The sequence below is a fragment of the Dicentrarchus labrax genome, unplaced genomic scaffold, assembly GCF_905237075.1.
Source record: "Dicentrarchus labrax unplaced genomic scaffold, dlabrax2021, whole genome shotgun sequence".
NCBI lineage: Eukaryota > Metazoa > Chordata > Actinopteri > Moronidae > Dicentrarchus > Dicentrarchus labrax.
Window position 1 is genome coordinate 22,369,222 of NW_026136705.1, and position 11,994 is coordinate 22,381,215.

The following is an 11,994-nucleotide window of genomic DNA, read 5'->3' on the forward strand; positions in this document are numbered from 1 at the left end:
GGGAACAGCCCAGTACAACCACAGTCCTGCTGGCCACTGAGCAGCTACACTGGAATCAAGGTCACCTCAACAGTAATGGCTGTCATGAGTGAAATAGTTCCTTAATCACTTTCCAGACTCAAATATCACCTTCTGTCTCTTTAAACTCTCTGCAACCACCAACTTTATTTGTGCACTTCTCCACTGTATCATTACTGATTCCACAGCAAAAACTGAATAATAGGAATAGAAATTCATCTATTATTTCTGTGAAACCCTGTTCTCACCTGAAAAAGTTTACTATGTACAGTTCAATCCCCATTGAGATGTCTATGACATTGGAAACAGAGAAATTACTTGCTGGTTACTGAACCATGTTTTGTTGAAATGTATTTCAACCAGAGTTCTCACCTAACTTCAGCAACCTTCACTAGCCCCGAGGTAGCTGTCAACCTGTTCCCGTCTTTGCTCCTGAACAGCTCAGCAGACAGTGTAGTTAAATGCCAGGCACTGCTGTAGGCCATTGCATGTGTGCATGTGTGCGTGAGTGCCAACGTGCGCGACAGGTAGGGCAAGAAAATGCATTATTGATAGTGTTTGAGGTATGCAAAGCAAAGCCAGGAACCTCTTTGATCTCTCATAGACGCTGTGTCGCCTGCAATCTCCCTCAGATTCAGTCGTGTGCACACAGCACCGGGAGGCAAGAGCCACAAATTTCTCCTTGATCACTTCTCCCTTTTATCTTCTTTTTTTCTCCCTCTTCTTCTTCTATTTAGGAGATACTGCCCAAGGAACAGTTGTTTTGGTATTTGTCTTGCTCTGTCATTGGGAAAGAGAGAGTAAGAAAAGAAGAAAAAGCCATTATGATTCCTCCGGTAATTGCGGAACGATTGAAAATTGAACAGGGGATTTTGCTGCCAATTAACTGTATATTCATAAGGTACTCTTATCACCCAAATTGAATTTACATGCAGAACGATGCAGCATGTGTCGGAACAGGGGGCATAATTGCAAAGCACGGCCAAGTGAGTTATGCAAATGGTGCTCATTTCCCCACAAATTTGAAGTGACTTAGCCTCTACCCATATTCATACAATGCCTTAATAACTTAAACATAAGGTAGCACTACTGTAATTGCTGTGTTAGATTAAAGTTTCCAGTGCTTAGGTGGAAGAAATTAATGTCCCTAAAGGCAAAAGCAGAGTGGGAAGTGAACTGAGAATTAACAAAGAAACACTCAAAACTACCACGTTGGATATTTCTAACCTTATTTTGAAGGACTTGTTCATTGTTGTTGGTTTTCCGACAAATATAATAACATGTTTTTTCAAAGACTTAGACTAGAATACCATGTGAACTTTATGGAGCATAATCACAGTTACAGACACATACTTGTCTGTGAAGTGAGATTAGGAAGGTAGATATCACTGGCAACACCTGGGGCCCGTTGTGGCCGCTGTGTATGTGTGAATGTGGATGCACATCTGTGTGGTTTATCCTCAGGTATGCGGCAGTGAAGAGATCAAGCTTATCCTTTGTGACAGTCACTTTTAAGTCCTTTTCGAAACTGGGTGGTTCAATTTACCACCGTTGCTCACCTCCACCCCACTCCAATCGCACGCAGCCCCATTCTGGCACACACACACTCACACGGTCACACACACACTCCTCTGATAGGCTGTTGGACAAACCATTGACCTTCACTTTGCAATCTCTGAGGTCGATCAGTAGGCCATTCTTCCATGTAATGTTTACATCTCTGTGGGCTATTTGGCCACAATGTGGAGATTGCCTTTGGTCAACAACCTGTGTCCACAATGGCCATTTTCCCTGGCTTGGCCCAAGGGGGGAGGCCATCAAAGCAGCACAGCGCTGTGTCACTTTTTCTACTTATTGAAAGGGGAGAGACATTTGATACTAATGTCTCTCCCCTTTCAATAAGTAGAACCAAGCAAAGTCAGATTCTTTCTGATAAACTTTGTTTTGCTCTTGGTTGCCACGTCTCCTACATAGCACACTTGACATGGCATCATTCTCTGTGTCAGTTTGTGAACTCATCCTTGTGAAAACTGCGACTGGAGAACAAGACAGAACATTAACATTTAAACAGAGGTTCTCCACAGGGATTTGGTTCATTGTGCATATTTTTTCATACTGATGAGGAAATATCAATTTTACAACCTCTAACAGTCCTTACTAAGATGGAGTTCATATCACAAAAGCCCACATGCTATTTCAAGTGGTTAAGTTAGCAAATTAAATCAGTAATTACGGTTTATTTATATTCTTAGTTCATAATGATTACCAGAACTGAATTGTACAAGTTTAGCAATACACTGTAACACTATATCTTTCAGCATGGGCCGTATTTTTCATATTCTATTCCCTATCCACATTACACTTATTGTTTGATATTTCATGAGATGTCTGAGACTAGTAGCTGACACTGGAGATTTTATTTGAAATGTCTGCTCCAGCAGTGTGAAAACTATTAGAGTTACTGAGCACGGAAATTAGAGAGAATTTTAGCTTTTTGAAGTTTTGTGAATTGTTCTGTCTCAGCTGGGGTGGAAGGGGTCAACTTTAAGCAGTGTTTTATCATTAGCTCAAGGGCAATGGCGTCAGACAACTGGCTATTCATTGCCTTGAAACACAGTTTTTTGTTAAAACATAGTAAGGAAATCAAAGAATGCTTTGAACCAAGTTGCTAGCTGTGGAAACAAAAGGGAGCATGCTGGCCGCTGTGATCAGAGTATGCTCAAATAAAGACTTCACTAATCATTTGAATCTGTAATACTTAGAGGCTCAGAAGTTTATCAACTAAAAAAAAAAAATAATCTGCACGAGTTCCCCGGTCCCATTCAGATCAGAAAACAATGCTCTACAAGTTTATGTCTGCTTGACAACTGTAAATATTTTCCAATGGCTCCATTTATAAATGTAAAATAATTTGTTAATTAAGCTGTGATTAGGTGCAAATCTTAAGGCGCTTTCATTCTATTGTGTTTCAAGTTTAATCCAAAATCCTCTGAAATCTATTTGTTCTGCTCTTATCAATGAAAAGCCAAAATATTGTATTACATAACAATCCTCATCAGACCCACTAATGCCATCATTTGAGTTTACAATGTGCCTCTAGTGTGAACACGTTTGTATACACACTCACAGAGCACTGGGAACCGATGAGTCATGTAAATAAATGATCTGCCTGAATGTTTAGCTGTGTGCATGCCCTTTCTGGAAATGCATGTGTACTATTATATCTTTATTATGAATTAGGTGTTTAGCTGCTGTTATCACTAGATGTTTTATCACCAAAAAGAAAAACAGATGGACAGCAGGGGTAAAAGCAACAGCCTCCGGTGAAAAAAACATTATTTCTGTGGCCTTAGAGGACTCCAAATATACGCATGACAGCATCTCTGTGTGTGTGTGTGTGTACTGTATAAAATTAGTGAATGTGTGTTTGAGTGTCTGTGTGTGTATGTATGTGTGTGTGTGAGATGACAGTCCGCCTCTAGATCCACAGGGACTGGACTGAGAGCAGGTGTACTGCTCTGTCCCGCAGCCGTGCCAGGACACAACGCTACACCGTGCCAGCGATGTCCACCTTTAACCACTCCTATCTCTCCCTCTCCCTCCATCTCTCCTTATATGTCACTCTCTCCGTACCAATCTCTCCCTAACCGGTGTTCTTTTCCACTTCCTTCCATTCACCTCTCCACCCCCTGCTCCCAAATGAGCTAAATCCCATGATACCCTTTGTATCCTTTGCCTTTTGAATTTCCTGCCTGTGCCCAAACCTCACCAAATGTCTTGGGGACATTCTGTGAGCTCTTCCACTCCCATAAGGACCCTAGTACCATCATTATTATCGTTCAATTATGTATCATTAATAGGACTGTGATGCTTTATTATTCCCTGGAGGAAAAGTCTTTTTATACTTTTCACCCACTGGTAAGAGAATTGTGACCCCAACTTGAACCCAGTTTATTAGTTTTAAGGGATAATGTACCTGCACACTATCCTGCGGCTAGAGCAGGGCATCAGTTTAAAATTATTTAAAATTATTTATTGTAAACATCATTAACTTTAATTATTGCAGCAAGGATAATGGATTTGACAGAAACATATTTGATTTCACCTGGCATACATAATATATATATATATATATATATATATATATATATATATATATATAAACAAATGTCAGCTGATGCACTGACCTGGATGCATTAAGCAGATGAAGGGGTATCAAGGCATGAGCTCCTGTGCAAACACTAATTTTAATGGAGCTCCAAAATATTAGTTCGGTCATGTTTATTCTAATTCATTTTGCCTTGCATATAAGCAAGCACAATACTACTCTTCCTGGTTTTTTTTTTTGTTTCCTAAAAAAAAAAAAAAAAAACTATTAAACCCAAAATTTTTTTTGGAGTAAAAAAAAAAAAAAAAAAAAACCTTTATCGCTTTTTTTTTTATAAGTGAAAAAAAAAAAAAAAAACAATAACCTTTGGCTTTTTTTTTATTATAGCATAAAAAAAAAAAAAACAACAATAACATGTTGTTTGTTTGGGTAGATAAAAAACAAACAAAATACTAATAACCATACTTGTTTTTTTTAAAAATATAAAAAAAAAAAAAAAAAAAACAAACCATATTCTTTTTTATTTTTTTTCGTCCGTTTTTCGCGCGGTTTTGTGCCCCCGCCATATAGTACAAAAAAAAAAAAACAAAAAAAAAAGAAAAGGGGGAAGGGCTTTAGTAGAAAATTATTTAAATTAAATAAAAAAACAAAAAAACCGAAAAAAAAAAAAAAAAAAAAGAAAAAAAAAAAAAGGGAAAAAAATAGGAAAACCCAAAAAAAAAAAAAAAAAAAGAGGGGGGGGGGCATCATCGCTAGAGTGTGGGGAGAGAGAAAAATTTGTCGAAAAATAAATTTGTAAACTGCTGTCATGGCCACAAATTTCACTCTACAGAAATAATTTATAGATAGAAACGTAGGTAAATTCGTTGGGGTCGCAGTGATACCACTGCTGAAGCTGTCAGACAAATAGTTTTGGCGGGAGACGCACTGATGCGCCAGCAACGCCCTCTCACGGCCCCATCTACTCCCATGTTAAAATGGAGAGGAGGAATCTTGAAAGGAGCTCGTTGAACCTCTTCTCTCTCAATCTGTCCAGGTCACATTTTTTAACTTTAACCACTGAAATTCGGCAGCGCTATAGTCAACAAGATGACGACGCTCACGGTCTTTTCGGTTTTCATTTCGGTCGTTCCTGGCCATGGGTTCGAGGGGATTCATTTTAAATGTTTCTGTCTCTCTGAGGAGTTAGAGACAGAGAGAGAGCGCGCGCAGCTGCTGTGGGCTCCCCTGATTGCCATGACAACCAAAGCCTGCTCACACACACACACACACACACACACACACACACACACACACAGCTAGCTACAGAGAATGACAAGGCATTAATAAGCTAGCGCTAGCTGGCTAGCTAAAGATAATTAGCAGGTGGCTAACAAGCAAACAATTTAAAGCTGAATGATTTTAATATTAACACAAAATAAGAACAATTCACCTTAAATATTTTACCCTACTATGAGCTCTGGTCAATGTGTTTATGTGTGCTAGCTCTAGAAAATTAGAAGGCACTAAAATGCTAGCGCTAGCTAGCTGGCTAGACAGGATGACATGGTATATAAATGCTTATACCTTAAATATTTTACCCTACTATGAGCTGTTCCTTAATTTACATTAGCACTCCTTCAGGAGAATAATACAATTAAACACATTAACCAAAGCTAGCACTTAGCTAGCGATTAGCACGTAGCTACCGATTAGCGCTTAGCTAGCGATTAGCACGTAGCTAGCGATTAGCGCTTAGCTAGCGATTAGCACGTAGCTAAGCGCTACCTTTGGTTAATGTGTTTATGTGTGTTAGCTCTAGCTAAAGAGAATGACATGGCATTAATATGCTAGCGCTAGCTAAGGAGGATGACAGGTTATCAATATGCTATAGGGAGGATTACATGGCATTATTAAGCTAGCGCTAGCTGGCTAGCTAAAGATAATTAGAAGGCGGCAAACAAACAAACAATTTAAAGCTGAATGATTTTAATATTAGCACAAAATAAGTTCAATACACCTTAAATATTTTACCCTACTATGAGCTGTTCCTTAATTTACATTAGCACTCCTTCAGGAGCATAATACAATTAAACACATTAACCAAAGCTAGCACTTAGCTAGCGATTAGCGGTTAGCACTTAGCTAGCGATTAGCGCAGAGCTAGCGATTAGCGGTTAGCTAGCGATTAGCACGTTGCTAAGCGCTAGCTTTGGTTTATGTGTTTATGTGTGCTAGCTTTAGCTAGCTAGCTAAGGAGGATGACAGGTTATCAATATGCTATAGGGAGGATTACATGGCATTAATAAGCTAGCGCTAGCTGGCTAGCTAAAGATAATTAGCAGGTGGCTAACAAGCAAACAATTTAAAGCTGAATGATTTTAATATTAACACAAAATAAGAACAATACACCTTAAATATTTTACCCTACTATGAGCTGTTCCTTAATTTACATTAGCACTCCTTCAGGAGCATAATACAATTAAACACATTAACCAAAGCTAGCACTTAGCTAGCGATTAGCGGTTAGCACTTAGCTAGCGATTAGCGCAGAGCTAGCGATTAGCGGTTAGCTAGCGATTAGCACGTTGCTAAGCGCTAGCTTTGGTTTATGTGTTTATGTGTGCTAGCTTTAGCTAGCTAGCTAAGGAGGATGACAGGTTATCAATATGCTATAGGGAGGATTACATGGCATTAATAAGCTAGCGCTAGCTGGCTAGCTAAAGATAATTAGCAGGTGGCTAACATGCAAACAATTTAAAGCTGAATGATTTTAATATTAACACAAAATAAGAACAATACACCTTAAATATTTTACCCTACTATGAGCTGTTCCTTAATTTACATTAGCACTCCTTCAGGAGCATAATACAATTAAACACATTAACCACAGCTAGCACTTAGCTAGTGATTATCGGTTAGCACTTAGCTAGCGATTAGCGCAGAGCTAGCGATTAGCGGTTAAATAGCGGTTAGCACGTAGACATGGTATTAACATATGGGCCAGAGCAAGGCACAATCAAAATTGCTTTAGGAATTTTGGCGGGAGACGCACTGATGCGCCAGCAACGCCCTCTCACGGCCCCATCTACTCCCATGTTAAAATGGAGAGGAGGAATCTTGAAAGGAGCTCGTTGAACCTCTTCTCTCTCAATCTCCCCAGGTCACATTTTTTAACTTTAGCCACTGAAACTCGGCAGTGCTATAGTCAACAAGATGACAACGCTCACGGTGTTTTCGGTTTTCATTTCGGTCGTTCCTGGCCACGGGTTCGAGGGGATTCAATTTAACCCTTGTATTATGTTGAAAAAAAATGACATTGATTATGTTGCGGGTCATTTTGACCCGTACTGTGTAAATGCACTCAAAACAGTCAAGAAAACAGGTTAAACCAATAACAACTTTATTTTAGGTTATATAAACATTTAGAAAAGTGACATACAATACATTTTTAATTCCAACACCATATTTAAGAAATATTTAGTCTAATCCTCTTGTCCTCCTCTCGGGTCAAAATGACAATTCTTCCCTCCTTCTTTCCTCCTGCCATGCTCTCTCCTTCCTTCTTCTCATCCTGTTTTCCTTCTCTCTGTTCATCCTCCTCTATTCCCCTTCTTTTCTCTCTTCCTTCCTTCCTTCCTTTCTCCCTTCTTTCCTTCCTACCTTCCTTCCTTCCTCCCTTCCTCCTTCCTTGACCAAAGAAAGCACAAGGGCTAAGATATGAGGGGATATGAAGAGCTGAAATGCTGATTGAATCTCATCAACTCGTGTGACAGCAAATCTTGTAGGACCGGGAGTCATTTTGATCACATTGGAAGATGATAGTCTGCCTCGGCTTGGGTGTGGTGATTTTTGGACCATTTTATATTACCGTCCTTAGATGCCCATGTCCCCTCTGTGGATGATGATTGCTGCATTCCTTGGTTTTCATCTGTTGGAGGAACAACGGCAGACTCGTCCTCTGAATCCTCCTCATCGTAGGAAAATTGACAATCTGGATCAGCAATAACAGTGTCCTCTGTCTCTGAAAAATCCTCTGTTTCTGAAATCTCTTCCTCTACATCACTATCCCAGTTAAAAATCTGTGATAAAGCCTCCTCAGTTGTCATCCTTCTGGAGCTCATTTTTGGTGAGTTTGTCAAAGAGATGACATGAGAACAGTGACAAGGACAAGTGTGAGAAAGTTCCCTCTCTTCACACACCTGGCTCTGGGTCTCAGAGGCAATCAAAATACAAACAATTGTATATTGTATATATATAAAGTAAAAAGTACATCAAAGAGACATGTTTATTTTGGATCTGAACAGCTATTTACCCACATTAAAGCGTCTGGGTCAAAATGACCCGCAACATCATCTTTGTATACCAACTCTGCACAGACATTCCACTACACATCAAAGTGTCCAGATTTTACACACCAGTTAATGACCCTAGATGAGGAAAAGTCACCAAATTTCAGCAAGAAAAAGAAAGGATAACCAGTACTTTGATCAACACAAAAACTGAAATGGGTCAAATTGACCCTTAACATAATACAAGGGTTAAATGTTTCTGTCTCTCTGAGGAGTTAGAGACAGAGAGAGAGCACCTTGCAGCTGCTGTGGGCTCCCCTGATTGCCATGACAACCAAAGCCTGCCACACACACACACACACACACACACACACACACAGCTAGCTACAGAGAATGACATGGCATTAATAAGCTAGCGCTAGCTGGCTAGCTAAAGATAATTAGAAGGCGGCTAACAAACAAACAATTTAAAGCTGAATGATTTTAATATTAACACAAAATAAGTTCAATACACCTTAAATATTTTACCCTACTATGAGCTGTTCCTTAATTTACATTAGCACTCCTTCAGGAGCATAATACAATTAAACACATTAACCAAAGCTAGCACTTAGCTAGCGATTAGCGCTTAGCTAGCGATTAGCGCACAGCTAGTGATTAGCGCTTAGCTAGCGATTAGCACGTAGCTAAGCGCTAGCTTTGGTTAATGTGTTTATGTGTGCTAGCTCTAGCTAGCTACCTAAAGACAATTAGAGGGTATTAAAATGCTAGCTGAAGAGAATTAGAAGGTAGAAGAAGGTATTAGAAGGCTAGCTAATTAATTAATATGCTTTGCTTGCTAGAGAGGATAAGCTACTAATGTGCTAGCACTCGCTAGCTAGACAGGACAAAGGATTACTGTGCTAATTAAACGTCACAAAAGACACTGAAATTCTTAATTAGCCATCTATTTCAACTTGTTACACATGACACAAGTAATACAGATTCAGTAATGTGATAAAACATCAAGTTAGATTTATTTAGTGAGGAAGAACTCAGACTGTTGTAACTGCCTGTGACTGCACAGTAAGAATAGTTTTCTTTCTTAATTATGTATTATTTATTAATATAAATATTGTTATTCATATTATTGAAAGCATTACTTATTATTGTTGTTATTATTATTACTATTATTATCATTATTATTATAACTACATACTTATTATTCCCACCATTGTGGTTATTACTTATTTAGTTACTTTAGCAATTTTAATTAAACCATGACCCTTCCTGCATTATCCCAGGACAATATTATGCCAAACTCCATTTAAGAAATACCATATATTAACAATTATTTGCGCTTACATAAAAGCACATAACTGTAGAAACACAAGAAAAAACTCATCATATCTCAACAGTCTTCTTGTTAATTCGGCATCAATATAATACATAAATACCAACTTTTTGGCCGACTTTGTCGCATCAACTCGTTACCAGCCTCACTATTTCAGTGGGAGAAGACCGTGGCAATAGATGGAAAAAACAAGATTTGTCATTAAAATACGTGGTTGTTAGTGGATCACGCGGACGCCGAATTAAACACGGGTGTCTCCCCTCATTGTACTGTAAACTACTCGGCAGTGTCAGTAATGTATGGGCCAGTGTCACGGGCCAGAGCAAGGCACAATCAAAATTGCTTTAGGAATTTTCTAGTTATTGTGCCTTGCATAAGCAAGCACAATACTACTCTGCCGTGTGCTTATTATTATTCTTCCGTACGTTTTTCGGCGCGCTTCTTGTCCCGCAGCTTTTGTCGCACGTACACAAAAAAGGTATCAAAACGTGCGGCTCGGCCGGGAATCGAGTGCTATGACTTTTCTAAGAATTCCGCCAAACGGTTTGCCGGTAAATCGCCGAAAACCGGTCCAAAAAATGAATGGGTGTGTATTGCGAGAACCTCCAACTGAAAAAAACTGCCAGAGTGTGTGACATCATCGCTAGAGTGTGGGGAGAGAGAAAAATTTGTGGAAAAATAAATTTGTAAACTGCTGTCACGGCCACAAATTTCACTCTACAGAAATAATTTATAGATAGAAACGTAGGTAAATTCGTTGGGGTCGCAGTGATACTACTGCTGAAGCTGTCAGACAAATAGTTTTGGTGGGAAACGCACTGATGCGCCAGCAACTCCCTCTCACAGCCCCATCTACTCCCATGTTAATTTTAGAGGACAAATCTTGAAACACGCTCGTTGAACCTCTTCTCTCTCAATCTACCCAGGTCACATTTTTTAACTTTAGCCACTGAAACTCGGCAGTGCTATAGTCAACAAGATGACGACGCTCACGGTCTTTTCGGTTTTCATTTCGGTCGTTCCTGGCCATGGGTTCGAGGGGATTCATTTTAATTGTTTTCTGTCTCTCTGAGGAGTTAGAGACAGAGAGAGAGAGCGTGCGCAGCTGCTGTGGGCTCCCCTGATTGCCATGACAACCAAAGCCTGCTACACACACACACACACACACACACACACACACAGCTAGCTACAGAGAATGACAAGACATTAATAAGCTAGCGCTAGCTAGCTAAAGATAATTAGCAAGCGGCTAACAAACAAACAATTTAAAGCTGAATGATTTTAATATTAACACAAAATAAGAACAATACACCTTAAATATTTTACCCTACTATGAGCTGTTACTTAATTTACATTAGCACTCCTTCAGGAGCAAAATACAATTAAACACATTAACCAAAGCTAGCACTTAGCTAGCGATTAGCGGTTAGCACTTAGCTAGCGATTAGCGGTTAGCTAGCGATTAGCACGTTGCTAAGCGCTTGCTTTGGTTTATGTGTTTATGTGTGCTAGCTTTTAGCTAGCTAGCTAAGGAGGATGACAGGTTATCAATATGCTAGCGCTAGCTAAGGAGGATGACAGGTTATCAATATGCTATAGGGAGGATTACATGGCATTAATAAACTAGCGCTAGCTGGCTAGCTAAAGATAATTAGCAGGTGGCTAACAAGCAAACAATTTAAAGCTGAATGATTTTAATATTAACACAAAATAAGTTCAATACCCCTTAAATATTTTACCCTACTATGAGCTGTTCCTTAATTTACATTAGCTCTCCTTCAGGAGCATAATACAATTAAACACATTGACCAAAGCTAGCACTTAGCTAGCGATTAGCGCTTAGCTAGCGATTAGCGCTTAGCTAGCCATTAGCATGTATGTAGCGATAAGCAGTTAGCTAGCGATTAGCAGTTAGCTAGCGATTAGCACGTAGCTAAGCGCTACCTTTGGTTTATGTGTTTATGTGTGCTGGCTCTAGCTAGCTAGCTAAAGAGAATGACATGATATTAATATGCTAGCGCTAGCTAAGGAGGATGACAGGTTATCAATATGCTATAGGGAGGATTACATGGCATTAATAAGCTAGCGCTAGCTGGCTAGCTAAAGATAATTATCAGGTGGCTAACAAGCAAACAATTTAAAGCTGAATGATTTTAATATTAACACAAAATAAGTTCAATACACCTTAAATATTTTACCCTACTATGAGCTGTTCCTTAATTTACATTAGCACTCCTTCAGGAGCATAATACAATTAAACACCT

The 11,994-nt window shown here is 39.2% G+C and overlaps 1 long non-coding RNA gene across 2 annotated transcripts; it reads left to right on the top strand.

The window, feature by feature from the left end:
* Positions 1-5,946: 5,946 nt before the first annotated feature.
* LOC127364335 (uncharacterized) lies at positions 5,947-11,985 on the top strand. 2 transcript variants are annotated; one of them, XR_007885004.1, is made up of 3 exons: positions 5,947-5,981; positions 6,766-6,842; positions 11,848-11,985. It is a non-coding gene; the product is annotated as an uncharacterized LOC127364335 (long non-coding RNA). The 2 variants fall into 2 exon arrangements; XR_007885005.1 differs by lacking the exon at positions 11,848-11,985 and adding an exon at positions 11,389-11,442.
* The last annotated feature ends 9 nt before the right edge of the window (positions 11,986-11,994 follow it).